Here is a 25,721-nt window from a genome sequence, read left to right as displayed (position 1 = left end):
ATTAGGCTTGACAATGATTATTCCACTAGAGTTTTAGAAATGAGAAAAAAAGCATGGCCACTTGTGAAACGACTGAAGCAAATCAAAATAAAAGCACAACTGATGTATCCTGCAAAGGCAAGATTTCTCTACTCAAATGAAACGAGAACTTTTAATGATCCAGAGGAAGCCTTCATTTTAATCAAGAACAAAATAATATCTATTCCAGAGGAAATGGACTGGTCTTCATCCTTAACATTGAAAATATCTCCAGAAAAAATGGATGGACTGATGTAAAAAAAAAGAAACAAAGGATTGAATCTAAAACACAGCATTCATAAATACTCTGAATTATCCTAAACAAAAGCATGTATATTCGTCTTTTTATTTTTTAACTTATCTGTTGCAATGTGTTTATTGCATTATATAGCTCTCCTCTCTCCTTTTATTTATTTATTTATTCGTTCACCAGAATAGCTCACTGTAATAAACAGCTAAGAAGGTGATAGTCACGTAAACAGTCTGAACAGAGTTTACTTCATATTCTATATTCTGCATTTTATATATGATTTCTTTAGATTTTTCCACTGGTTTAGATTAACAAATAGAGGGGAGAAATCTGTTGCGGGCTTGTGGTGAGACTTGATGCTTTCACTATAGTACAGTCTCGTTTCTGATATAAGCTGCTTCAACTCTCTACAAGAATTAACGAGTGAAATGCTTAAAAAGTAGAAAGGTCATTTAAAACATATTGTGCAATACTACACTGGATGCATCTGAATTAATGTTCATATTTGTACGTAATCACATAATATTTGGCATAGACAAACAGATTCCATTGACCACGTTGCTTTTTGAAAAAAATGGTGTTCTGAGAAGCTGTCAATTAATCACAAACTCTTTCAAGTAGAGCTCGAGCTTCTCAGGACATCAAGGTACATCGCAAACATTCTGATTATTTAATCTAACTAAGTTGATGTCACACACTAGATATATTCAGATACTATATTTATTTAGTACAAACAGTGGAAAGAAAGCAATAAAATCGAAACAGATGTAAAGAACTAAATAACATATGTATTCTGGAGAATCGTAGGCACATACATCAAAATAAATTCTTAGTTTAATCACTAGATTAAATAAACAAATAGAAAGGAAATTTTTATTGTGGTCTTGTTAGTATGATGTAGTTAAATCTTTGATGTGAGCTGTTTGATCTGGCTGTATTGATTTCGAGTAATATACTTGAAACAGCGAAGGGTCACGCAATAAAACATTATGTAATAAAACAGTATGGTTAACAGGATTGGTGTTCACAAACATGTATATTGTTACAATAATTGACATAGATAAACAGTTGCAAATGGATTTATTGCTTTTTAAATGTACAGTGTTCAGAGAAGCTGTTTGTTAACTAAAAGCCTCTACTAGTACAGTTCGAGCTTCTCTGAGCATCAAAATACATTGCAGACATTCAGGATTGTATTCTGGCTGACAGCCTGTCAAACACAGGGTATATTCAATTGTTTGGCTTTGTCTAATATAAAGAGAGGAAGGAAAAAAGTGGTATTTTTTAAATAAAATCATATAGTTGAATGACACAAGCCTATGGCAGAGCTGCTCACTTGTGACAGTCGACGCTGATGTACTCTGGTGTTGTTTGAGTAGGGTACTGAAGGAGTAGAGCTCATAAAGATTTTCTTGCTTAATACATTTTTTTTTCTATTTTATCATTGTTTTGCTACTGAGAGTTGGAGATTGCAAGCAAAGAAACATCGAGGAGATCTATATAAGCCCATTTGTGCATACTCAAACACTTCCTTACTCTTTTTAAAGAGATAGGCATCATTTAAATTGAACACAGACATGATGCAACTATTTGTTATAATGCAAATACTACACCTACATTAAACATGTTAAAATGTGATATTAAGAAAAAATAATTAAGGATTCATTTATATTACATCAACTTCATAGTTTTACCCAACATATGTTGTTTTTGATATATAAACACATGCACTTTCATTTACGTTTGATACTGTGGTACCAGCTCCATTCCAATTAAACTTCCTATCAATAAAATATCTCCTAGATAAACTAAAGTTGTCATAACACTAATTATAGAGAACAAATAAAAACTATTAAATGAGCATTCAAGTGACCTTGATATAATAGGATCACATGAGCACTCTGAAACATGGGAAATAAAGAAAGGGGTAATAAATTAGTTAGGACAGAACACTAGTTGACAAAAAAGTTTGATTAGAAATGACTATTTTATTACTATGAACGGAATTAGTCATCATAGTGTTAATCAAAGAGAACACAGGAAATATTTATAGTATTATCAGCCTAAAGAGGAGCTAAACTGATAACATATGTCATTTATGCAGAACAGTGTGGGGTTATGGAGAGAAGCAGACATAAGACAATATATTCAGAATTATTAGAATTCTAATGATTCTAGAGAGAGTCTAACAAAAATATACACCACTGCTGATTTTAATTTAAGATATAAAGAAAGAACTTAGTAGACAAGAGTGAGCTTTTTTAACAGATGTGATGGGGAGAATAGGAAGAAGAAAAGAGAAAAAGAAGTGGAAGGGAAAGGGAAATGAGAGGAAAGGTGAAAAGAAAGGAAGAAAAAAGGTGAAAAAAGAAAAAAAATAATAATAAGGAGCAAGTTTTATTGGGAGATAAATAACAGTACAATCTATGTAGTAATCAACCCACTCACAGGTCAGGCTTCTTTGAAATACACTGAATGATAATATGCCTTTATTGAAGTATGTATGATTTAAAACAGTGAAACAATGGATGTAGAAATCTTTAACAAAGGAATTCAACATGTAATCTATAAAGATTTAGGCTAATAATTATCTTTAAGAACAAATCTCTATATTTAATATATAATTAAAATAAACCTTTATTATCCATCTTATAATGCATTGTTGCCTCACAGCAAGAGGTTCTCTCGTTCGATTCTCATCTGGAGTGCAGGGAGTGCCTTCTGTGTGGAGTCTGCATGTCCTTCCCGCAGTTGGGTGGGTGTTCAAAAGACATACGTAAATGGGCGTGCCTTCGTTGAAGGTTGAATGTCGTGCTGGCACCTCGGCATTCGTGAAAATCTACTGCCAATCATTAGCGGACCGGAGTTCCGCTGTGGAGACCCCAAACCGGGAAAAGCCGAAAGACAAACAACAACATCCATCTTCTAATGATTTTGATTTTAAAGGTTACTTAAACAAGGTATGTAGATTTACAGGAATAGACAGACTTCTATGAGGTAAACATAGGAGATAAGATTACATATCTCTATACTAAAGAATATAGAGTATGGATAATGATGTTTTTGATGTTGTAACAAATGGTGATGGATTTCAAATATTACTTACTCTGACAGAATATTACATCAAATAAAAAGGTGATGTCTAGATATAGACATACTGGAAAATATAGAGTCTTGCACTCTAATGTTTGTGAACTACTGGTCTCTCGTCTCTCAATTATCTGGTAAAAAACAAAGACTCTGGAAGGAGTAATCTGATTTGAAATTGAGGACTAGATTGTGTTCATAGAAATACATTGAAAATGTACTTAGAATTTAATTTCTTACCTAATCTTCTTTTCACAAGAAATAATTAAAACACGTGTATCTTATATTTAGCCATTATTTGAGTTAAACCAGTATTCTATCAATTTGTTTCTCTTTGATAAAAGTCATAAGCTGAGTTAATTATAACTAACTTGTACATAAATTAGAATCTATTTAATTAATAATTTAGTTGAGCTCCAATAACAAGGAGCTCAAAAGGTTCTTTTAATGATAAGGTATGATGGACAATCTGATCGATTATTTTTTTATCTATTGGATTGGGAATGTATATCATTCCATGTATAAAGAGGGAAATTTTAAATTGCTGGATTATTTTTTCATGTTTAATTGTTGTTACTATATCATTGCTTTTCATTTTTTGCAGGTCTGAACTAAAATTCACAACATATCCTTTGGTAGTAGAATTCAATCTGATAATAAAAATTAATAGTTGCAAGAAACTCAGACTAGTAAAATATCAAAAAATGTTATAGGTTTGACCAAATTAGAAGTATTATTTAAAATATGACACTTATGAAAAACTTATGGATCTAACTATGCTTTCTCTAAATGTCAGTGGTTTAAACAATCCTAAGAAGAGTAAATAGCGAGGGTTGCTGCTCAACTGGCGAATGCTCGTTCAAGCAGTATAAAATCAATATTAAAATAAATCGGAGTTGCAGAACTGAGCGAAGACAAGTTGAAACGCAAGATGTTTGACCACCAAGTACTTTATTATAAAAGATTATAATCAAGATAAGCGCTTTCGCTATGTAGCTTCATCAGATCTTACATTCACTCTCAAATTCTACATCTTATATATACACAAATTCTTCTCAATTAATCAATCAACTTAGTTAATTAATGTAATTATTTAAAGAAACAGACAAGCATTGTAAAACCTAACCTAGTGGATAAAATCTATGAAATAACATGCTATGAATAGTTAAAATCATGTAAATACAATTGATTAGTTATAACTTATATAAAAAACTTAAAAAAATTTGTATATGTATGTGTATGTATATATCTATATGTGCAATTAATATATATATATATATATATATATATATATATATATATATATATATATATATATATATATATCTATATATATATAGAAAATGTCTATCTACACCTATATGAAACTAAATTTATACAAACCAAATAAAGAATACATATGAAATCTCATGTATATTTTGTGTAGGAATATGTATATTGTGATAATGTATATGTATGATATCTTATTATTCATAAAATAGAAGAATAGACTCAATGCATATATAGTTAACAATTCTTAAACGTGGTATATACAATAATAGTGTGTATAGCAACTTCCTTATAAAATAGATAAAATGTGTATTTTGTAGGGGCTATTCATATCTTATTTAATATTTCTACGCTGTCTCAATTTTGGTTTTATTGAGGCCCTATCATTGAGACCAAGCCCTCTATCTGATCTTAGTAAAATTATCCATTCTGTCTCCTTACTCTCTGTATATATCTTAATATCACCTCCTCTAGTATTTGGAGTAATGACTTCGAGTACCCTAAATAAAAATCTATGTTTTTCATTATGTAGCACTACATGCTTAGCAAGAGCATTATGTAATGTGCCTTTCCTCATGTGATATATATGTTCCCTTATCCTATCCCTGAATGGACGATTTGTCTTTCCAACATAGAAAGATGAGCATAATTGGCAGACAGCTAAGTATATCACATGAGGAGTCATGCAATTAGCATCTGCTTTTATGTTAAAGACTTTCTGTTGGTCTGGGTGAAAAAATTCTGTGCTACTGTCTATGTAAGAACAGAAATTACAATGACCGCAACGTCTGGTGCATCCAATGTGCATAGATTTTCTATCAAATTTAGGATAGCATAACATTCTTTTTAAATTGTGTTTATTCTTAAAAAGAAACCTCGGTGTTTCTCCTACTATCTGCTTAATGTCTTCATCTACCTGCAATATATCCCAGTGTTTGTCTAGAATCTGCTTAATCTCTATATAGTCAGAAGAAAAAAAGGTAGAAAATTTGGTGAATGATTCACTTTTATTCTCTTTCTGAATGTAGTTAGTACTACTAGGTCCAAAATATGGCATAGCTGAGGTAGAGCGTAAGCTGTGTACTTCGTCTATATTAGAATGTATCTCTTCAGCTTTATAGCCTCTAGTTAATAGTCTATACTTCAAATCATTTATCTCAGTATGAAAGCCCTCGTCCATAGAATTCAGTCTAGAAGCTCTGATAGCTTGTCCTTTCACAATATTTCTAAAAACAAAAGGGGGATGCATACTAGATCTTAGAAGCAATGAATTACAATGACAGGTCTTACGATGAACTCCTGTATTGATTAAGTTGTTGTGCAGCCTCTCTATATAGAGGTCTAAGAACTCAATCCTATCCTCTGAGAATTGCATGGTAAATTTAAGACATGGTATTAAATTATTCATAATTAGATGCGTGGACTCAAGTTGATATGATGTCCCTTTCTAGAGAATAAAAACATCATCTACAAACCGTCTATAGAATATCACATGTTTTTTGAAAAAGTTTTGTGTGAATAATGTGTGCTCTTCCCAATATGCAAGGAACATATTGGCGTAGCTATTAGCACAAGACGTGCCCATAGCTACGCCATCTTTCTGTCTATAGACCTTATCCTTGAACATAAAAACATTGTTTTCTAGAACTAGTTCCAGGAAATGAACTATTAAATCAATAAGTACATTTGTATAGTCACTATGATCTTTAAAATATTGTAATATATAATCTAATCCTAATTCATTAGGAATTACTGTAAATAATGATTGTATGTCAAAAGTGACAAATAAATAGTCTTTTGTAATTGTTTTTTGTTGGATACAATCATAGAACTCAATAAGAAATTGTTTAGAGTCCTTAAGTACTACTCTATTGTTATTTAGTACTGCCCTCAGATGTTTTTCTACAAACACTGACAGATGTTCTGTAAACCAACCCCGACCTGAAACTATCGGTCTCATGGGTGGGTTCCTATTGTCTTTATGTATCTTTGGTTGTCCATGAATAACTGGAATAGTAGGTGTTAAAATAGTAAGGTAGTCATACAATTCCTTATCTATCAATTTACTTTTAAAGATATCCTGTAACGTATCCTTTACATATTTTATGGTTTCTTTAACACCATCATTAGTTATCAACTCATAAAATTTATCTTGCATTAATTTCATCATTTCTTCGATATAATCTTGCATATCCATAATGACAATGCTGCCTCCTTTGTCAGCTGGTCTAATAGCTATTGTAGGGTCTTCTTGTAGTTTCTTGAGACTTAATCTTTCTTTGTAAGTTAAATTGTCTCTCCTATTGCATCTGTTCTTCACTACTCTATTTCTATTATTAGAAATATTGTGAAAGGACAAGCTATCAGAGCTTCTAGACTGAATTCTATGGATGAGGACTTTCATACTGAGATAAATGATTTGAAGTATAGACTATTAACTAGAGGCTATAAAGCTGAAGAGATACATTCTAATATAGACGAAGTACACAGCTTACGCTCTACCTCAGCTATGCCATATTTTGGACCTAGTAGTACTAGCTACATTCAGAAAGAGAATAAAAGTGAATCATTCACCAAATTTTCTACCTTTTTTTCTTCTGACTATATAGAGATTAAGCAGATTCTAGACAAACACTGGGATATATTGCAGGTAGATGAAGACATTAAGCAGATAGTAGGAGAAACACCGAGGTTTCTTTTTAAGAATAAACACAATTTAAAAAGAATGTTATGCTATCCTAAATTTGATAGAAAATCTATGCACATTGGATGCACCAGACGTTGCGGTCATTGTAATTTCTGTTCTTACATAGACAGTAGCACAGAATTTTTTCACCCAGACCAACAGAAAGTCTTTAACATAAAAGCAGATGCTAATTGCATGACTCCTCATGTGATATACTTAGCTGTCTGCCAATTATACTAATCTTTCTATGTTGGAAAGACAAATCGTCCATTCAGGGATAGGATAAGGGAACATATATATCACATGAGGAAAGGCACATTACATAATGCTCTTGCTAAGCATGTAGTGCTACATAATGAAAAACATAGATTTTTATTTAGGGTACTCGAAGTCATTACTCCAAATACTAGAGGAGGTGATATTAAGATATATACAGAGAGTAAGGAGACAGAATGGATAATTTTACTAAGATCAGATAGAGGGCTTGGTCTCAATGATAGGGCCTCAATAAAACCAAAATTGAGACAGCGTAGAAATATTAAATAAGATATGAATAGCCCCTACAAAATACACATTTTATCTATTTTATAAGGAAGTTGCTATACACACTATTATTGTATATACCACGTTTAAGAATTGTTAACTATATATGCATTGAGTCTATTCTTCTATTTTATGAATAATAAGATATCATACATATACATTATCATAATATACATATTCCCACACAAAATATACATGAAATTTCATATGTATTCTTTATTTGGTTTGTATACATTTAGTTTCATATAGGTGTAGATAGACATTTTATATATATATATATATATATATATATATATATATATATATATATATATATATATATATATATATTAATTGCACATATAGATATATACATACACATACATATACAACATTTTTTATGTTTTTATATAAGTTATAACTAATCAATTGTATTTACATGATTTTAACTATTCATAGCATGTTATTTCATAGATTTTATCCACTAGGTTAGGTTTTACAATGATTGTCTGTTTCTTTAAATAATTACATTAATTAACTAAGTTGATTGATTAATTGAGAAGAATTTGTGTATATATAAGATGTAGAATTTGAGAGTGAATGTAAGATCTGATGAAGCTACATAGCAAAAGCGCTTATCTTGATTATAATCTTTTATAATAAAGTACTTGGTGGTCAAACATCTTGCGTTACAACTTGTCTTTGCTCAGTTCTGCAACTCCGATTTAATCCTAAGAAGAGATCAAATCTGTTAAGATATCTAAAATTAAATAAAGCTCAGATAGTCTTCTTACAAGAATCACATTTTAAAACTAATGATAAGCACACATGGAATCCACAAGAATACCTAACATTAGCGCATTCCACATATTAAGCAAAAAAAGAGGAGTAATAATTTTATGGACAAAGGATCAATCGCTAGATCATTTACAAATATGAAGATAAAGATGGTCTTCTAACACTTGTTATCCTAAGGTTTAATAATAGGCTTTGTACACTAGTAAATCTATATTGGTTCCCTGGCATAGGCACAGAAACTGCTAAAAAACAACTACATTTAATTAATAGAACATATAAAGGTAATTTAATAATAGGAGGTGATTTTAATTGCATCTTAGATAATTCAGAGACTGCCAACAAAAAAATTACATCTTAAACCCATAGCTAAACTACTTACAAACTGGATTGGATGCCAGAAAATAATTGATATATTCAAATTTAAAGAAAATAATTTGTTACTATTTTCCCATCAAGACTTTAGATGTAATACCCACACAAGAATAGATAAAATATACATATCACAAGATCTAAGCACAAACATAAACAAATTTCTAATAAACCCTTGTACCCTTATCAGATCATAATTCTCTTATTCTTAATATCCAAATAGACTTTAAAATATTAAATTTTGTAACTAGAATGCCAGCTTATATTACAAAATTAAAAGAATTCAAGCCCTGGTTAAACATGGAACTGCAATGCAACTACTCTGAAGAGATAAATATAATAATGATTTGGGATACTTTGAAAGCACACACACATACACACACACACACACACATATATATATATATATATATATATATATATATATATATATATATATATATATACATATGGAAAAATTCTTACATGGTTCAAAAACAAAACAAAAGAATGGGAGTCTGAATTAAACAATATACAAAATCAACTAATAAAAATCAACAACAAATCATCAAATATCTCAACTAATAAGAAAGAAATAGATGAATTAAACAAAAAAATATAATGAAATTTTAACCCATAAAACAAACATAGCATTGGAAAAACTGAAACTAAACTTTTGTGCTACATCACCAAGACACATGCATAATTTAGCAGCTAGAATTAAGAGACAATCAAAACAAAATAATATTACTAATATTATTCATGAAGGAAGAGGAAATACATTAGTTTCAGATATAAGTGAAATTGTGGAGGCTTTCAAATATCATTATACAGAACATTTTGGGAGTAATAAATCTCAAACCATTTGTCCAAATACAAAAATTAACTTTCACAAAGTCAAAAAAATACCAGAAAAATTTAAATTAGATATCCAAAAACAAATTACACATAAAGAAATTACAGATGTTATAAGGGAAATCAAATGCAACAAAGCACCAGGATTAGATGGTATTATAATTGAACTATATAAAGTTTTTCCAACATCCCCAATCTCGGTATTTCACAAAACTTTATTAGAAATCCAATCAGAAAATATTATACCACCCACATGGAAATATTCTCTGATTAGACCCATTATGAAAGAAGGTAAAAATCCCACACAATTCAAATCTTACAGACCAATATCTCTACTCAACAATGATTATAACATTTTTTATGTTCATCTTAGTTAACAGAATTAAAAAAAATCTTTGACCTGCATTATATATGAGGACCAAACAGGTTTTATTTACAATAGACACACACATGATAACATTCAAACAGTATTAACTCTTATAGACATATTAAATAGATAAAAAAGGAAACTCTAATAATAACATTGGATATAGAAAAAGCTTTTGATTCACTAAAATGGGAATATTTATTTAAGATGTTAGCATATTATGATTTTCCGCATCCCTTTATTTCATTAATGGCAAACATATATAAAAATAACTTAGCATATGTTAAACTATGTCCATTTACTTCTAATTCTATAACTCTAACAAAAGGAACTAAACAGGGCTGCCCAATGTCACCCATCCTATTTGCACTAGCGATTGAATTATTTGCCTCTACAATACGCTCCAATAAGAAAGTAAAGGGTATTGAGTTATATGACCAGTATGAGTCCAAAATTATGTTATTTGCAGATGACATTCTTCTCACATTATCCAACTCAAAAGAAAGCATAAAAGAATTAGAAGAAATAGTAGAAAATTTCTCTTCAATGTCTGGACTTTACTTCAATAAAGCAAAGTCACATTGTCTAATAATGAACAGGTATAATGAGTGTATATTAGAAGGGGATCAAATAATAGGTAAGCAAGTGTCAGCCCTTAATTATTTAGGCATTGTTTTATGTAAAAATATAGAAGAAACTCTTATTACAAACTATAATAATATCTTAAAAAATATAAAAAAGCCATATAGCCAATTGGAATAAAATATATTTAACGTTTGAAGATAGATTACAAATAATAAAAATGATATTACTACCAAAAATTCTATACATAGCTCAATCCATTCCTATGATTCCAGAAAAAACGTATTCTAAAATAAATAAATTCAATATTATTAAAATGTCTTTGGTACCCTAACGAAAACAGAATAGCTCTCACTCATCATGTCAGACCATGGGACAGAGGGAGAATTAACTTTCCAGACTTAGAGACATATAAAAGCTTTTATATTTAAAATAATCATAAATTGGATAGACTCAAATTATTCCTCCAATTGGAAAATTTTACATACCATTATCTATTTAAATGAAAATTCTATAACAAAAAACTATAAGTTAGGAAATCATACTAATAAACCATGGCATATCTTGTGTATAGGAATTCAATGTAATTTAACAAAGCCTACTAAACTAAACTTCATAAATTACATTTTTAATACATTTAGGAAATTCATTAATGCCAACACAGAAATAAGAACATGGATAGATTCAGTAATCCCTTTCAGTTCCACAAAAAAAACTTTCATAATAAGATGCATAAAGATATCTTCAATACATGGGAACATAGCAACTTTACTTGCTGGCAACAATGTATTATTAATAAAAAAAATAGCAGATAGCCAACAAATAACTACTACTTATGAAATCTCATCAGCAGATTGGCTAATTCTCCAAAATATTTTGACTCATACACAAGATTTATACAGAATAATAAACAATTCCCCTTTTAAAAATAGACCTAAATTTATAAAATTTCTAGATGATATTATATATATAACAAAAATAATTGGAAAAATATAACTTCAAAATTATATACATTATTAATTAATTATAAAACTGAAGTTAAACAAAAATGTTGGGACTTTATCACCAAAGGTCATTCATTAAATTTATCTTTGGAAAACAAAACACACTTATTATATTTTATCAAATTAACATCTAACATACAAATTGGAGAATTTTCACGTGGAAATTTCTACATAGATCATTTTATACCCACAATAAATTAGCCAAATTTGACTCTTCCAATAATGTTATATGTTGGAGATATCAATTAATATGCAATGCAGATTGGATACACATATTTCATGATTGTATTAAACTTAAAAAGTACTGGGAAGATGTTGGTGAATTTTTGCAAGCTTTATTTACAGATAGGTTTTTATTAGCAAACTCTTTAATTTTTTTTGAATATTAATGAAAGATCTGAATTGAAAAAAAAGACCTATATTTATTATGGACTATATTAGCAATTGCAAGGAAATGCATCACTAGAAAGTGGAACTCAACTTCTGAACCTACTTTGGAAGAATTCTTAAAGTTAGCGAAAAAAACTGCAACAAGGGAAGTCAGAGTTAAAGAACTAAGAATCACTCCAAAAGCATGGTCCGGCAACCCATGGAAGAAGGTATTATCACTTATTGAGACATTTAGAGCAGTTCCAGCCCTTACTTAAAGGGGAAAGCAGTTGAAAAAAATTGTATAAATGTCTTTCAAATTGGATCAGATTGGTTCATTCTATAATTTTTTTTCAGACCTATTCAAATATTGTAAATAATAATGTTATTGTGCTTATTTCATTATATCATTATATAACATTAATAAGTTGTTTATTACACTTGAAAAAATTACTAAAAAATTTCGAACAAAAAAAGAAAATGCATGATAATGCAAAACCTGTTATTCTGGCAGCTTTCTAAGTTTATAAAATAAATATTTAAAATCTGTCCCAATTTTTAAGCCTTTGTCTTCCCATTAGTTTTGGCTTTATCCAGATTTCTTGCACTAACAGTTTGAGAATTATGGGGAGCATTGTCAAGTTAAGTGATTTGCTCAGAGTCAAACCCTGTACCTTACCTATGAGAGGTAAGATCCTTAGCCCTACACACCAAATGTCAGCTCTCCATTAACTTCTCCCTCTGATTTTTTTTTAGTCAATCACTGAGGACTACAGTCAGGCAGTCAGTTATTAGAGTTTCATAGTTTTTTATAGTTCAGTAAATACATGTTGATTGAGAGCATGTTATTGTGATAACTTTTTAAGTGATTCAGAGTAGTCGATTGAGAAGATGTTGTTGTGATAACATTTTAAGTGATTTGCAGTTTACTCTTATCTGTTTCCAGTTCTGAAGAACATCTCTGATTCAGCCATATCCTTGCGCAAGTCATTTAACCAAATGTTGCTTTGGGGCAATTGGACATTTGGGCTATCCTTTTCAGTGGTTCCTTGGACCATAAGCCTGGGAATTACCTCTGAACCAGAGTGCTTATGGTGTAAAGGAAGGAAATCAGTTTTGATAAATGGAAGCATTATTATATGAGACATGTTCTTTGGATGTGATCCTTGCTTTCCATGTAATGTTGAATATTGGTAGGCTTTTTATAATTTTGTTGTGATTAAAGTGAACATCCTGAATTCTATGAGATTAATGTTAGTGTTTTAAAAATGGATACATTTTTAATTTAGCTTATTTTTTGCAGGCACACAGGTGGTAAATGCACTGTTTGGGCTATGACAGTTTGTCTAGAACTTACTGCAAATGACTAAGGCTATTAGTTATGAAAGAGCTGCTTTCTATAGTACATAGTTTGATTTCCTGAATTTTCATTTGCCTTCTACAAAACTCTGCAAAGTCACTTTAACAGACAGTAGCCATAGGCTCCAGAAAAGGGGCACTTGCATCCAGTGGGCTGTCCTAGGCTGTTAGCAAATATGTATTTCTGAATTCCTGCACCCTTCACAGAGAAGATAATTAATACCTCACTATATGTTATTTGAGCATGATCCCCAGGGCACCGCTTGTAGTTTAATGAGTTGACAGATGCATTTCAATAAATGAGACTTCAAAGAAAGAGGAGTCCACTGTCTCACATTTTAAGACTGTTTTCAATGTGAATTTTGTTTTGTTTAGAAAATGTCTGTCAGTTCATTTTTTTTCTGAAAAGTTTGAAACAGACAATTTAAATGAAATCCAAATCTATGTGATTTCTGTAAAAGTAAAGAATAAAACAATATGCACACTGAAAGATTTGAACAGTATTTATGTTAACTGGAGAGAGATAGCCAAGAAATAAGATACTGGTATGGTTGATGGGAGCTTGATTCATTGCTCTGCATAGGGCCTCATTTGTCTATGATATGGCTTTATAAACCCCCCCCCCCCCAAAAAAGTAGTATGTTGTATGCAATAATATTTCTAATTTTTGTATGACTTGTGGGTTGTTGCACAAAAGCTCCTGCAGTATGTATATTGCCTTTTTTTCGCTTTGTTCATTGCTCTAAAGAATGAATTAATTTGTTAGTAGATTTAGATTGTGTAATACAGTCTAAACATATTGCATTTTAGTAGGCTAAACATTTTACATTTTAGTAACATATTTTTACATTTCCTTCTTTACAGCCTCCAGCAACCACAAAAGGGTTGATATTTGTTACACCATGTTGCCTGCATTATTTGGAGTTATGATCAGAACCATCTGTTCTTCAGCATCCATTATGTAACCATTGTTACATAGTGCTGTGATACAGTCTTCAAGTCAATATTGGATTGTAAAGCATTGCTGCATTTAGTTAAAAACTGTTATTCTAGCAGTTAGTACAGAGGACTAAAGCTCTGACCTGTTAATGAGCTACTTTCTTTGGCAAGGGTGCAGGGTTTGAAGCTTTCCACCATCATTTTCCTACTCTGTGACGTTGAGCAAGTCACTTAACCAAACAATGTTTTGGAGCAATTGGAAAATTAAGCTAGGATCTTTAATAGTCTTCAGGACTGTATGCCTAGTAAGTATAAGCCTATTATAGTGCGTATAGTGCTGTAATTACACTCCACTATTTGGGAAAAGACAAAACAGTTAAATGCTACTGTGGCCGACACCTTCTTCTTCTTTTGGCTGCTCCCATTAGGGGTTGCCACAGCAGATCAACTGTTTCCATTTCCTCCTGTCCTCTGCATCTTGCTCTGTCACACTAACCACCTGCATATCCTCTCACCACATCCATAAACCTTATCTTAGGCCTTCCTCTTTTCCTGTTACCTGGCAGATTCATCCTTAGCATCTTTTTCCCAATATACTCTGCATCCCTCCTCAGCACATGTCCAAACCAACATAATCTTACCTCTCTGGCTTTGTCTCCAAACCTTCCAACCTGGGCTGACCCTCTAATATACTTATTCCTAATCCTGTCCATCCTCGTCACACCCAGTGCAAATCTTAACATCTTCAACTCTGCCACGTCAAGCTCTGACTCCTGCCTTTTTGTCAATACCAATGCCACTGTGTCCAACCCGTATACCATAGCTGGTCTCACTACCCTCTTGTAGACCTTCCCTTTCACTCTTACTGGTACTCATCTGTCACAAATTACTCCTGACACTCTTCTCCACCCACTCCATCCTGCCTGTACTCTCTTCTTCACCTCTCTTCCACACTCACCATTACTCTGAACTGTTGATCCCAAGTACTTAAACTCATTCACCTTTGCCACCTCTATTCCCTGCATCTTCACCATTCCTCTATCCTTCCTCTCATTCACACACATATATTCTGTGGCCGAGACCCAACCTTAACAAATGTTAAGCACCCCTGCTTAAATTGTTAGTTAGGTGTCGGGCTAGGCAAAAAAAAAATCTGCCAGAATGCACCAGCAAATGACAACAACCGAATAAAATATCTGGTTCTGCCTGCTGTCCATACTGATAATGTGTACCTTCCTTTTACAAAATTGAGAAACTAGCTAGAATAACATGATGTGCATTTGCCTGCATTTCTCTGAAAAATGCAAACTCTAAAACTCAAATGTATGTCACTATTCAATAACTTCAGTCCTCTGTGATTTGTCTGAAAATCATGGACTCTATGAGAGACAGAACAAAGAAATGAGGCAAAAATCTGGCCTTTCTGTGAAAATCTGGACAGTTTGCAGGCATGGCTAGGTGTGTATAAATGTAAGGGACTATGTTACACTGGCTTTCTGACAGTGCTTGCTAAGTGCTTTATGACTTTGAAAGCTGGCAAAACACTTCGCATTTTTTCTTTCTTTTTTTTTTTTTTATTTTATTTTTTTTTTACTGTAACTGGTAGTAGATGGAGCAAATAAAGCTCCACACAATACAAATAATTATTATTAGGACAAATAGTTATTATTGGGTCACCAATCATAAACTTCAATTATGTATTTTTGACATGGGTAACCCAATCATAATCCTCTATGTCACTGTCAGCCATTTACTATTGGATAGCTGATCTAGTTCAGGAAATCCTATAGCAATATCAGTACCTTGCTTTTTTTTAATGTAAAATAGGCAAATAATTCTTCAAGGGCAGCAGGCACTGCATTTGTAGATGAAGCACTGAAATGCAAATTTGTTTGCCAGCAGCAGCATCTGCCTACTGCTGGATCTGGCTCTGCAGGTGGTTAATAATTCTTATACTGTCATAAATACTCTTCTATTTAAACTGAGCTACCATGGTTGGATCTTATGGTATAATGCTATTGATCTTTATACAATTTCATGTAGTTCATCCAAAGTTACCAATAAAGTACATGTAGTTTATTTCTTCATAACAATAAGAAGAGTACACAGTCAACAAAGTGGCTATAACTCCTCACGGAAGTGAATGGTTCTTTGTGGATTAAGGTACCTTACGCTCTAATCATCTGATCATTTTAAACAGTCTTTAATCTGTCTTTGCAGGACTAATGTGCATGTGTGTGAATTAAGCTAGAATATGTCAGCCAGTGTGTGTGTTGTGTGAAACAAATTTGAAATACGATTGTTTTTATTTTTTTGACACAGACATCTGAGAAGGATATAATCAACAATGTAACTATATATGCTGATTTTAGGAGATGTCGGTGGATAAAACTGACTGAACCTGCTGAGCTGATAAAGGTAAAAATCATTAGTCTGTCTTTGCTAGTGTTCATTTGAGCAAAAACAAATTGGAATACTTTACTGTAGCCATTTATATCACACTCAGACGTGATGTGTACCCATTCAATAAAATGGCTGTAATTGTCGAGTGTGGATGTTGAGTAGGCTTTTATAGTTGAAAAGTTATAAAATTAGTTCTCTTTTCATTATTGGTTCATACATTTCATTTCACTGCTCACTGAAAAAAATATTCAAAACTACAAATTTAAACTATACACTAATAAATTTTGCTATGTTATACAAGGAATATAATTTAAAACAATCAGGAAGGTGAATCAAAGAACTGTTGCATTTATGCATGGTCCACAAATGTGTGCAGGAGGCCATTATTTGAAAACAGTCTGGGGCCCAAGGTACACGTAATCCACCACTGCCCAGGTGCATTTTCAATAAATGTGAGATTCAGTGCATTTTCAATGACTGTGGGAAGTTTACTGGTATTCATGCCAACTCACTTTTCAAAATGAGGCTGCTTTTTTTACTTAAAGTTTTAAATTAAATCCCAAACTGCGCAATAATATTATGCACACTGCCAGGTTTGAACAGCATTTATGGTAACTGGGGAGAGAGATACAAGTAATGGGACACTGGAATGTCTTGAGGGGGGGTGATCAATTACCCTCCCTAGGACCCCAGTTTGATCATGATCCATCTCTGTTGCTATTATTACACCTGCTGAGCTAATAGTGTTAATGCTGTTAGCTTTCTGATAATAATAGTCAAGGTGAATAAATGAAGAGACATTAGGCATGATGTACATTCAACAGCAGCTTTAAAGATCTGCAGTCTGAGAGAGAAATGACACAAACCACAGACCCAGTTACTGGTAACTCACATTTAAAAGACAAGTTAATGTATTATTACTGTACATAGATATGGATATATAAGCTACAAACTCTTGTTTGTTCAATAAGCTTCACATGTATCAAGTGTATGTTTTTTTAACCTCACTGCCTAGTTGGCATCAGCCCCCACCTCCATTACCTATCATTCCATTTGGTCATCACTGGGGTGAGAGCCATCACCAGCCCATTCATTCCCTCATATCAAGAGCCAATTGTGGGCCCATTATCTTGAGAGAGCATGTCTGTCCCCTGCTCCAGGATCTCTGGATATCCCTTTAACAATGGGATGTTAGTACTTTCAGTCTATGGAGGGGAAAAGCATGCAAACTTCCCCGCATGGCATCCTCCTGACCGATGTGATTACATCGCATTAGCATTTCCCTCTAGCCTGGACCCCATGGGCTTCCCTACTCAGGACTCCCACTGGGTATCACCCATGTGACAAGACAAGGCCCCACAGGAAAAGTGAGCTATTTGCTGTACACTCCTACCCTCCTTCTCTGCTCCCTCTAGCTCCCATGCTGACTATTCAAACACAGGCAATCCACATCGCAGTTAGGGTTTTATCTCTTTGTACCATGAGAATGTTTAATGCTTAATCCCTCTGCGGCACTCATAAAACAGTGCTGCAAATTTTTGTTTTTATTTATTTTTATTCGCTAAATGGACAGGTAGTTGAGCTGATCTAGAAACCTTTAAAGCCATGACCTGGCTCATTTGCAGACTAAAATAACTTTGAAATCCCATTCTAATTACATCAATTCGGGAACTAATAATGGGGATTCATGAATACAAGCAATGAACATTACCAATAAAACATCAGACTTTTACAAGTAAGTTAGATTATTTACGAAAACAAAAGGCTGGCTTACAGGGCTAGTTTACAGTTACCCTCACAAATACCTTATCCATTTTGTGCAGTCATTAGTTGTACTATAATTAATGATCTGAATTATACAGTTCATCCCTACTCCTCTAGGGAACCTATGAACAGAGTTTATGTGTTCTGAGTAGTGAGCCCTACTATGTTATCTGAAGGTTTAATTTCTCCAAGTCTTTTGGGATTCTAATACCATGATGGGAATGGACCCCATTCCTAAGTCAAAATATGATTAAAGTTCATGAGAGTAGTATTATTTCAGTTTTTGATGTTAGCCAAAATGCTCTTCACAGCACCCCCTGTACATTTTCTCTGGTGTCTTATAAAACTAGTTTTCCTATTTATAGTATCATAGTATTATACTAAGCTAATGATCCAAGGTGCCAGTTTAAGCCCAGTCAAGCTCCCCAACATGAAATTTAATATGGAATGGTTCCCAGATTTGCAAGGATGTATATACTAAGGTAGTTGAGCACTTACAAGCTTCCTCTCTGTATATTAAAACATGGGTAGCAGGCCAGGTTATATTTGCAGTTCCCCATCCACTGGTCCAGGTTCTTTGCAAATAAATATATAAATACAGGGAAGAACTCTGCTTCACATGGATGGGAAGCCTGTCCCAAAGAAGGGTGATCCTCAGAGACACATACATGTCTCACCAGCATGTCTTATTTATGTTGCTGGCGAGGCTCAGGTCCCTAGAGCATGTGCTTCTGATGATAATAGTTTTATTGATTTGTAACAGGTCCATTAGTGTTGTGCTTGAGGTAGCTTTTTAGGCTAGGTATAGGTCACTCCTCAGCAAAGTACAGTTGTGTACACCTACCATAAATGTAGATGTTCGAGTGTCTTCACTGTTGCAGTCATGACCGTAGGGTTCTCCCCTGCCGGCAGGCAGCCCTCGGTCGGCCAGAATCCCAAAGTCTGGGTCCGGCGTCGGTTGTTCAACTCTGCTCCCTGACGTCAGAGCGCCAGGAGTATAAAGCTGACAACCGACGCCATCTTCTCCAGTTTTTCTTGCCCCAGATGTCAGGAGTCCCAAAATGAAAATGGTCCCAAAACCTTTGCAAATACACCTCAGAAGAATGGTGAAAAAAAGGAACCACACAAAAGTAAAAATAAGAGGGACAGGAGGGAGAGCAGACTGCAACAGTGAAGACACTCGAACATCTACATTTATGGTAGGTGTACACAACTGTACTATGTTCATCGTGTTTCACTGTTGCAGTCATGACTGTAGGGTAGAATCCCAAAGCTGAAAGAAAGGGAGGTGGTCATAAAGAAGAAGGGGCAGCTAAAAGGCCCTGCAAGACTGCAGAGGCAAAGCCTGCCCTAGACTTAGAGTAGAGAGGCAAATTGTAGTGCTTAGAGAAAGTATGCACTGAACTCCAAGTTGCAGCTTCCAATATGTCCTTGGTAGGAACACCCGTGAGGAAGGCTGCAGAAGTGGCAGCAGCTCTGGTGGAATGAGTCCGTATGGTCCCTGGGATTTGCTTTCCATGGTGTGAATAACAAAATCTGATTCCATGAGCAATCCATTTAGAAATGGTTTGTTTAGAAATGGCTTTACCTTGGGAACTTGAAGCATAAGAAACAAACAATTGTTCAGATTTTCTGATGTCCTTGGTTCTGTTCAGGTAAAAACGTAGCTGTCGATGTACATCCAAGGAATGTAAGATCCTTTCCCTTTATTTTGAGGAGTGGGGAAAAAGGTTGGCAAGTGGATAGTTTGATTTAAAGCCACTTTGGAAACCACCTTAGGCATAAAGGTCGGATTAGTCCTCAAAGATACCCTGTCTTGATGAAAAATAATATAAGGTTCCACCGCCATAAGAGCTTGTAACTCTGAAACTCTCCTGGCAGAGGTTAGTGCCAACAGGATAGCTGTCTTCCAAGATAAAAACTTGATGTCAGCAGAAGCGGCAGGCTCAAAAGGAGGCAAGGTTAGTTTTTCCAAAACATAATTGAGATCCCAAGCAGGAATAGGAGGAGATCTAGGAGGTCTTAAGTTCTTAGCTCCTCTGAGGAACTGTCTCATGAGCTGGTGGGAAAAGATGGGAGGGTCTGTATTATAATGAGCAGAAATAGCTGAAGCATGGATCTTAATGGAAGAGAAACAGAGACCCTTATGTAAGAGATCCGTCAAGTAAAGTAGAATTAAAGTAATGTTAGGAAGAAGAGGATCAGAATCCTGAGCCTGCATCCAGGAACAAAATCTTTTCCATTTTCCCGCATAAGATTTCCTAGTGCTAGGACGTCTAGCTTCCAAAATGACATCCATAACCTGCTTGGATAGGAAAGAAGAAATCAAAGGCCCTGGATTAACCAGGCCGCCAGGCTGAGAGTTCTGACATGAGAGTGTAGAACCCGACCCTGTTGTTGGGACAGAAGGTTCGGAGACTGAGGTAAAATCCAAGGGGGCTCCAGGCATAGGTTTATTAGAGTTGGATACCAAAACTGCAGAGGCCAATTCAGAGCCAACAAGATTATCATCTTGGGTTTGTCCTGTTTTATCTTCAATAAAACTCGTGGAAGAAGAGGTAGAGGCGGAAAGGCATATCCCGAGAGGTTCCTCCAACTGAATGACAGGGCATCCACTTTCCAAGCCTCTCTGTGGAATGTCCTGGTGCAAAATATCTGCAGCTGATGATTTAGATGGGATGCAAAGAGATCTATGTGAGGACATCCCCATACTGCTGTTATCATCCTGAATATTTTGGTGTCCAGCATCCACTCGTGTGGATCCGAAAGGTTTCTGCTCAAACTGTCTGCCAGTAAGTTTTGTTTTCCTAGTAGAAACTGAGCTTGAAGATCCAGATTGCAAGTTAGAGCTGTGTTCCATAAATCCATGGCTAGTCTGCAAAGGGGGTAGGAATGAGATCCCCTTGCTTGTTTGTGTACCACATAACTGTGGTGTTGTCTGTCCGTATTAGTAGTTGTCCTGGCTGTATGAGATTCCTGAAGGCCAATAGAGCTTTCTGAATGGCTAACATCTCCTTTAAGTTGATATGCAGGTGCTTCTGATCCTTTGTCCAAAGGCCCTGCAGACAATTGCCCTGAAAATGGGATCCCCAAGCATAATCCGAGGCATCCATGGTTAGAATCTGAGAGGCAGGAGGTAGACGGAAGGGCTTCCCTTTGTTTAGAGCACATGCCCTGGACCACCAAAGAAATTCCTTTTGAAGGCAAGGAAGGACAGGAATCAGTATGTCCAAACTGTGGTAATGCTGAGACCATACACTTTTTAGGTACCACTGTATTTTCCTCATGTGTAGTTTTGCATATGGTACGAGAAGGATGCAGGAGGCCATGTAACCCAAAGCCTGCAGGAATTTCCTTGCAGATAGATGGGTTAGAGTTGCCAAGGCTTTGAAAGTTGATGCCAGCTGTAATTGTTTTTCGGATGTCAGAAAAGCCATCTGTGTTGTAGTGTCTAGAAGAGCACCCAGAAAAGTTATCTCTTGTGATGGTGTCAAATTTGACTTTTTTATGTTTACAGAGAATCCCAGGAATTTGAGGAGGCTTTGTACAAAATGTAGATGCTGGAGTAAGACATCCTTGCTGTCTGCCTGAATTAGACAATCATCCAGATAAGGGTATATTTGAATTCCCTTGAGTCTGCAGTAAGCTACTACTGGAGTCAGGCATTTGGTGAAGACCCTGGGCACAGTTGATAATCCAAAGGGCAGCGCAGAGAATTGAAAATGCCTCGATCCGGCCTTGAACCGGAGGTATTTTCTGCGATCCTGCCTGATGGGAATGTGTAAATATGCCTCCTTTAAATCCAAAGTCACCATCCATGCATCTTTGCCCATCTCTGAAAGAGGTACCAGTTCTATGGCATTCATAGCCAAAAGAGCTTCCACCTGGTTTAAGGCCTCCGTCCATTGATGTTTTGAAAGGTCTGGCCATCCGTTTGGCCTTGGCAAAGTATGAAAATGGAATTTGTAACCTCTTAAAATCACATCCAAAACCCATTTGTCCTGGGTTATTTGAGTCCAATTTTGGTAAAAAAGAGAGAGTTTTCCTCCGAGAGGGGCTTCCAGGCAAGACGTTCCTGCAGCCCAACCGAGGGAGTCATTGAGCTTGTTTCCTTTGAGACTGTGGTCTGTCCTCTCCTCCCCTAGGGGTAGAAGCAGTCCACTGTCTTGGTCTATAAGCAGCCTGTGTTTGAGGCCTCCCTCTGGAGCATCTATATCTACCCCTTTGAGGCCTGTCTGAAGAGGGAAAGGACCAGTTTTTTGATGGCCAATTCCTGCTAAATCTAGGAGGCTGTACTTGTAAGAAATCTTTAACTGTTTGCATGGATTTCGCCTTATCCTCCATCTTTTTAATCACCTCTTCAGCTTTAGATCCAAACAAAACATTATGCTGAACAGGAGCATCCAATAATTTAGCCTTTACTTGTTCAGGTAAATTCTGTTCCTTTAGCCATGCATGTCTTCTAATGACTGTGCCAGAGGCCGCAGCCCTACAAGAAGCCTCCAAGGCATCAAATCCACAGTGTAAAACATGCTTCCCAACTTGTTCAGTGGCATGCAATAAGTCATGTAATTCCTTATCCTCTGCACAGGCAGAAATGGAAGTAAATTTTTGTTTTAAGACAGATAAGAGAAAATGCTGGTATTTAAGCAATGAAACTGACAGTTTAAAGCCCTAATGGACAAAGTAGCAGAAGTGTACACCTTTTTGCCCCATCTTTCCAAGGCTCGAGAATCCTTTTCAGTAGGAATAGGATTTTTGGCAGTAGCGGCCTTAACACCCTTAGGACCCTGAGAAATGGTTTCAGGGTCAGCAGTAGGATTCTTGTATAAAAACTGATGGGAATCAGGAACCCTGTAGTACCTATCAGGCTTAACAGGAGCAGGAGGAAAAGAATCAGGGGTTAAATTAGCCTCCGAAAAGGCATCATCCACAATATCCAAAACAGGAGGAATAGCCAGGGGTCTATGTTGGGGTAGAAGAAGAAAATCCCTCAGCCTTTTCTTGGATTCTGAATACTCCTGTCCCTCCCAGTGGAAATGTTCCCTCATTTCATGCAGAGTTTCCCCAAAAGAAAAATCCCCAGGAGGAGAAGCTGAAGGAATGGATTCTTCCGCATCAGAATCCTCATAAGGAGGGAAAGAATATTCCTGATCAGAAGAAGAAACTGAGGAAACAGAAGCCTGATCAGAGGAATCATAATAAACATCCTGCCTTGGCCTTTTGTCTGGAGGGGGATGAGAACCCCTAATCATTGTGAGTAAATCCTCCGCCATCTTGAGTAACTGTTTCTGTGACTTGGGAGCCGGTTCAGAAGAGGCCTGTGCTGAAGTCTTTGATTTAGAAGGAGTCTTTGCCTTTGTCTTTGCCTTTACTTGAAGCTGAGTAGGCCTGAAAACCCCTTCGGAAGCCGGTACCTGCACAGCGGCTCCGGACCCATCCGAAGGAGCATTGTCCGAAGGTCCTGCAACAGAGATATTTAAAGGCCTGGTTGGCTCCTCATGAGAGTCCGTTTCGGCCGTCGGTTCTGAAATGGCCGATGACAGGGGCTGCAAAAGCGCCTCACTGACAACGGCTGAACCTGAAGCTGGCTCCACATGTGCGCTATCATCAGATTTGGACCTCGGAGGCCTGTCTTTATCCTTGCGATGCTTGTGAACTCCGGTAGATGGAACCGTGTCCGACGACATTTTGTAGTTAAAGCACCTACCGAAGTAATGAAAAGCAAAATCGTACCTTCGCTTGATTGTACGCTGATTGAATCTAGCACAAAACCGACAACTAGCTACGTCGTGGTCAGGGCCTAAGCAAGGAATACAGTAAGAATGAAAATCCTTATGAGGTATTTGCTTCCCACATGAAATACAATTATTAACTTTTTCTGACATCGGAGTGGAGCAAGAAAAAAGTTTCCCCAACGGGGTACTTAGCTTTGAGTGGAGAAGAAAGTCTTCAGACCGAAGTAAGTAGAAATATTCATCAGGAGTCTACCGACCGGCACTTGCGAACTGCTATCACCGCACAGCAAGAATGACTGGAGAAGATGGCGTCGGTTGTCAGCTTTATACTCCTGGTGCTCTGACGTCAGGGAGCAGAGTTGAACAACCGACGCCGGACCCAGACTTTAGGATTCTGGCCGACCGAGGGCTGCCTGCCGGCAGGGGAGAACCCTACAGTCATGACTGCAACAGTGAAACACGATGAACATCTTGTATGAGATTGTATACAGAGACAATGATTTGAGGCACTCTAAGTATGACCCGTTTGATACCCCATGTGTTCTTTTTTGAGAAATCTCTTTGGACACCTCAATTTTTGCATATGCTTAGTGAGGTACCTACCAAAAGGGATGCTGTACTCAATGATAGGTCATATAAAGTCAGAGTCCAATGGGATTATGACTTATTTGGACCTAGGTGCCATACCTTTACTTATACCTTATAAAATATGGAATGGGTTCCTCACTAAAGTAGAAATGTATTGGTCAAAATCCACATCTCTGTCTACATGAGTTCCCAAGTCTCTGACTATAGGGACTATTTTCATTGGTGTATTATCAATGTGGTAGTTCATGGTGGGGGGGGGCATCTTTTTGATGGATACTATGATGCATATTTTGGCATTGATTTTTAGATCATGACTGTTTGTCTGCATCAGGTCTTCTTGGAGTGTATGAGTATGTTGGAAATCAATGACTGCTTCCAATTTGCAATTGTCTGCATCATACATCTCAAACTCTTAGAGCAAGAAATCTGGACAAAGCCTTAAAGAAAAGTGGGACAAAGGCCCACAAATAGGGACAATTTTTAAATATCGCTCTTACAAACTTAGAAAGTTGATAGAATAACAGGTTTTGCATTAGCATGAATTTTTCTGAAGGGTATGAAGTCTGAAACTCTAACATCTTTCATTATTTTGTAACTTCAATCTTTATTGATTTGCCACTAATTTGCCAGAAAAACAGAAATTTATAAAAAAATGGACCAAAAATATGAGGCAAAAATCTGGACATTCTATGAAAATCTGTACAGTTGAGAGATATAGTCTGTATACTTGGTCAGCCAGAGGCTCTTAAATTTAAAATTGACTTTAGAGAAGTTA

This window comes from Protopterus annectens, chromosome 6.part0, assembly GCF_019279795.1.
Source record: "Protopterus annectens isolate FY-2018-M chromosome 6.part0, PAN1.0, whole genome shotgun sequence".
Classification (NCBI taxonomy): domain Eukaryota; kingdom Metazoa; phylum Chordata; order Ceratodontiformes; family Protopteridae; genus Protopterus; species Protopterus annectens.
This window is presented reverse-complemented; position numbering follows the sequence as displayed.